Raw genomic sequence first — 6,047 nt, forward strand, 5'->3', positions numbered from 1 at the left:
ACTGGGTCATAGACTATATCACTCTCAGCAATCACTATAAACTAAAATGATTTCAAGTTCATTTATTTATTTGACAAGTAATATTATATTGTGTGATAATGAGCAGTGACGACATAACACAATCTATGCACTTTTCTGCATAAATTGATAACAAAAAAAATCTACTTTATCTACTGTACACAAATCAAGTTAGGAAAATTAATTTATCAGTAATATTATTACCATATGCTGTTATTTATTCAGTGACAAAAGTAGAAATGTTTAGGCAGCTCTTGCCATTCCACAAAATTTTCAAATTACAGCTTGTTGCTGCGTCACCTTGTGATAGTTGATGGCTTAACGCAGAACGGCCACAAAGCTTTTGTCACTCTGTGTATACTGCGAGTCTTATTTGTTGTTGTTTGTCCCTCGTTTAAAAAGAAATATGTAGCAATGGTGAGCAGAGAGCTGTTCAGACTGTGTGTGCCTCCCTGTCCATAGGCTATTACAGGTGGGGACACACAAAACCAATTTTATTGACCTGGGTGGTTCGAGGACGCAGGGAATGTACGGAATGCTTCTCTCATAAATACTCGGATCTAAATGTTCGTGCCCCTTTGGGACTTTTGAATGTGTTGCGGTAGATATCTTGGGCCCTCTGCCCTTAACTGGGGAGAAAAATATAAAAAGTATGCTGGTCATCAGGGATTATTTCTCGAAGTGGACAGAAGCGTTCGCTCTTCCAAATCAACAGGCAGCGTCTATAGCCAAGGTTTTGTGCAGGAGTGGGTGTGCAGATTTGGGGTCCCCTGCAGTATTCCCCTTACGAAAAAGAAGTTCATTTTTCTTCAAGTTCATTTTATGAAGTATACTTGAGTAATGTTCAAGTATATTTTAAGTATACTATGTAAGTATACTAATATCAATGTGTACTTGTAGTAAACTTGTAACTCTACTATTTCAGTACTGCTTGGGACTAAATTGGCCCACTTTTAGTATATAAAAGTATACGTTTAAGTGTACTAAGAGTAGTAAACTTTAAGTACACAATAGGTTTCTCATTTGTAATGCATCTGTACTACAAGTGAACTTATAAGTATACTAGTAGTTTACTATTTTAATACAAGTAGTACCTTTTTTAGTTTATGAAAGTACACACACTAAAGTGTACTCTCAGTAAGTTTAGTAGTTTATACTGCAGGTTTACTTGTAAGTTTTCTTTAAGTGAACATAACATTATACTTATAGTTTACTATTTCTATATTATTTTAGCACTTGCAGTATACTACTATGTTCAAATGTAGATATTATTTTTTATACTTGAAAAATACCTTTAACTGTACTTTAATTTTAAAACATTTTATTAGCTTCATGCATCCTTTTTTATCAACACATGAATGTCGGTACAGTTTAATCAAGAAAGGCAACATTTTAAACAAAAAAGTTGAGAAAATCACAGTTTTGTCAAAGATATACGCCTTGGTAAGATTCAGAACGATGATCAAAACACAGATGGAGTAGATCGAGTCCAACACCGCCGAAGCTTCACAGTCGTTTTCTCTTCATGGGTTACGCTTCATTGCATTTGGTAATTTTAAGCAGTTTTGATTTACACGCTGTTTAATGTTTGATAATCACGTTATTTTACAGTACATTTGATTTAAATGTTCGTGCAACAATCTGTACAACAACCTTTGGAGGCGATTCCCACATTATTAAAAGTTGTGCCATCTAGAAATAGTTTTGCTGAGTTTTGCAATAGTTTTGGTTCCTTAACCTGTAACCAAAAAGACTAACACACACACCGACACACAGCTTTTCCAAGGTTGGATTTAGCCAGGCTCTAACTATAAACAGGAGAGTCCTCTCAAAACATCAAGATAATGCGTTCTTTTTCTCAAGGAGAGCTATACACTTTAGTCTAACAGGAAAGTAAAGCTGTAACAAAGAAATGGTCCCTTAACCTATTGGCTTCAATGACTCCTATATGTTTTAACACATTGAAGTCCCTATTTCATTTCTGGAAGCCGGGCTAAATGAGCAAGCACTGTTACTGCATTCAGATATCAAATACAGACATTAAAGAATACGTGAAAAGAACATTTCAGTTATCACACTGGTAACTTCTATAACAAAGTAAAATCTCCAGATAAGTCATTCAACTCACTTGATATTTAGAAGGAAAAATATTGATTAATATCTTGATTATAATCACTCATTACATACATTGAAGCAGCAGTGGATTCCAATCAATCCCCTTCACTAGATTATATTATTGTTTTTGAGAGAACATTTGGGGAACATCTACAACGGCTGGATGAGGTCCTCTGTAAATTACGCCACGCTAATCTGAAGGTTAAGATCAGGGTCATTATTTCTCTTTTTTTCTTTCTTTCTTTCTTTCCTTTTAATTATTTGGGGCACTTTATATCGGCTACTGGAGATTTTATTCACAATAAAACATAGATAACATAACAAATGTTTAAACAGAGAAATTTTACACTTACAAATTTTGAATTTGATGCCTGCTACAGGTCTCAAAAAAGTTGGCATGCGGCAATTAATGACTGAAAAAGCAAGACATTTTGAAAAGATTCAGCTGGGAGAACATCTACTGTAGCAACTACAGTAATTAAGTTCATTGATATTAGGTCTGTAACATGATTAGCTATAAAAGGGATGTCTTAGAGAGGCAGAGTCTCTCAGAAGTAAAGATGGGCAGAGGCTCTCCAATCTGTGAAAGAGTGCTTAAAAAGATTGTGGAATACTTTAAAAACAATGTTCCTAAACGTCAAATTGCGAAGGCTTTGCAAATCTCATCACCTACAGTGCATAACATCATCAAAAGATTCAGAGAAACTGGAGAAATCTAAGGCCGAAGACCTTTATTGGATGCCCGCAGACGACACTGCGTCACTCATCGGCATGATTGTTTCAATGACATACTAAATGGGCCCAGGAATACTTCCAGAAACCACTGTCGGTAAACACAATCCGCCGTGCCATCTGCAGATGCCAACTAAAGCTCTACCATGCAAAAAGGAAGCCATATGTGAACATGGTCCAGAACCGCTGTCGTGTCCTGTGGGCCAAGGCTCATTTAAAATGGACTCTTTCAAAGTGGAAAAGTGTTCTATGGTCAGACGAGTCCAAATTTGACATTCTTGTTGGAAATCACGGACGCCGTGTCCTCCGGGCAAAAGAGGAGGGAGAACATCCAGTGTGTTATCAGCGTTCAGTTCAAAAGCCAACATCTCTGATGGTATGGGGGTGCATAAGTCCAGTATGGGTAGCTTGCATGTTTTGGAAGGCACTATGAATGCTGAAAGGTAAAGGTTTTAGAGCAACATATGCTCCCCTCCAGACGACGTCTATTTCAGAGAAGGCCTTGTGTATTTCAGCAGGATTTCAGCAATGCAAAACCACATACTGCAGCTTTTACAGCAGCATGGCTTCATCGTAGAAGAGTCCGGTGCTGAATTGGCCTGATCTTTCACCTAGAGAACATTTGGCGCATCATTGAATGAAAAATACATCAAAGATGTCCATGAACTCTTCAGTATACAGTATAGCTAGAAACCTATAAGGCAAGAATGGGACCAAATTCCAACACCGAAACTCCAGACACTCATAACCTCGATGCCCAGACTTCTTCAAACCATGGTAAACATGCCCCCGTCCCAACTTTTTTGAGACCTGTAGCAGGCATTAAATTTGAAATGAGCTCATTTTGTGCATTTTAATAATGCCTCCTTGAAAATCATTTCCCTTTTTATGCATCAGATGAGGTCGCGAAGCGCCAATTTTTTAAAACTGCTTCCCGACCTTCCGATACTGCATCAAGTGGTATTGTTATTTCGATACAAGCATCGGTACAGTGTGTAGTGCTTTGAAAACTGCTTCGGAGCATCGGAGCCCTGGTATCAACCGTCCCATCACTTCCATTTTGTTCTAGTCGTATATATTTGTATTGTTTTAATTTTTTTGATTGCAAGTTCTTTTCTTTTGCTTCTCTAGTCATTGCTCTGTTTCAGTTTTTATTTTTAATTTGCCTATTTAATTGCTCTTGTGCCTTGCCTGTTTGTCTTGTCTTGTCTTGTTCATTGTGAGTCTTGTGTTTGTTCCTGCCCTGCCTTGCATCCTGAGATTTCCAGGTCATTGACCCTCACTGTCTGACAGCTAGACTGTGCAAGCAAGACTGGTGCTACATCAAAGAGATCATCCTTCCCGCCTGCCCTATACTGTTTGAACTATTTCACGCCTCACTCTCCTTGTTGCGCCCTTTCTACAGACTTGTTAATAAAACTTCCCTTCAAGCTCATTCTGGGTCCTCTCTCTTTCTTGCAGAACCTGACAGTGTGTAAGCATGACATGCAGCCCAGTGCTGATTACTTGGGCATTGTGCTTGCTTTAATCTACAGGTGGAGAAATTAAAATACACAGCTCATCTTCTGTATACATGTGAATACACATGTCCAACAGGCCTCATCATGTAGGTTAGCACATCTGAAGGAATGTATGTGTACTGTTTATGCACATTTGTCAGCACCCATGTCTTAAAGTGCAGTGGAAACACAAGCAATTTATTCTTTCCTATATTCTGATCCTACAGGGCCAGACCTGAGAAGCATCCTTTGACCTGTTCCCACACTTTTTCAACTATAGACAATGGACAATCTATGGAAAATGGATATTATCATCCCAATTTCAGCAATCTCATTCTGACATTCAATTTGTGAGAAAAGGGTTGCAAACCAGAAAAGCCTCTTGACCTTTCAGACACATTTGCTCTTTTTACATTTAGTCAAATACACTGGGAGGGGTTGGGTGGAATAGGCTGCTCATATTTTTAGTTTAACAATGTCGAAAGGTGCAGTAGAAGGCGTCATCATGAATGCGATTCACCCAATAACTTAATGACCCAATTATTTAGTCATAAATACTTCACCCTATTGACATGAGTTGTTCTTTTTGTTGTGCCCCTAATAAAACTGTGCCCCTAATGAAGTATTTTGTTGTGTTTTTCCTTTATATATATATATATATATATATATATATATATATATATATATATGTGTGTGTGTGTGTATATGTATATAGGCTGTGTATATATAAATTATGCTTTGCTTTCTTTGTTATTTCATTGTATGTAATTTTTACATTTTTGTTATGTACTTATATTTTTTATACCTTGGTTTCAAAATCACCCAGTTCTAGGTTATCACATGAGCGCCCTCTGCTGATCAACTGGCTGCTTTACTGAAATAGAAAAACTCCCCTGACTAGAGTAGAATCCAATTAAAACAGTACATGCAAAAATGTAGTTACCACCATAAACTTCATGTAATGTACAATATATACAATTAGCAGAACTTTTAATTTAATTAACAAGTTTCACTTGGTTCCGTTAATAAAAAATGTATTAAAAAAATAATGAATAATGATATAATGAAATAATGAATATTCAGAGTGAATAATTTGTTGGAATATGAGATGTAGTTTCATGAGAAAAGAAATGACATGCTTAAAGATTGTTGGTGATGGTTTGAGAAAATGTTTTTTTTTTTTTTTTTTGTGTTTTTTTTTAAAGAGTGGCGTCAAAAGAATGAACATATGTACATATAAATTTGCATAACTTTGAACATTTGTTACCAGTGGTTTACCACTGGATTTTCAGGATGCTACACTGGCCGAACCCTTTTGAGGGTCAGGGTGCCTCAGATATTCAATTGTATTACTATTTACTATTTAACATTACTATTTTTAAAGAAATCCTTTATGCTCATCAAGCCTGTTTTATTTGATTAAAAATACAGAAAAAATAGTCATATTGTGAAATATTACAATTTAAAATAATGGTTTTCTATATTAATCTGCTTTAAAATATATTTTATTTCTGTGCTGAATTTTCAGCATCATTACTCCAGTCTTCAGTGTCACATAATCTTTCAGAAATCATTCTAATATGCTGATTTGATGCTCAGTATCATCAATGTTGGAAACAGTTGTGCTGCTTAATGTTTTCTGGAACCTGTGATACTTTTTTCAGGATTCATTGATGAATAAAA

This window comes from Scardinius erythrophthalmus (assembly GCF_964197995.2).
Source record: "Scardinius erythrophthalmus genome assembly, chromosome: 5".
Lineage (NCBI taxonomy): Eukaryota > Metazoa > Chordata > Actinopteri > Cypriniformes > Leuciscidae > Scardinius > Scardinius erythrophthalmus.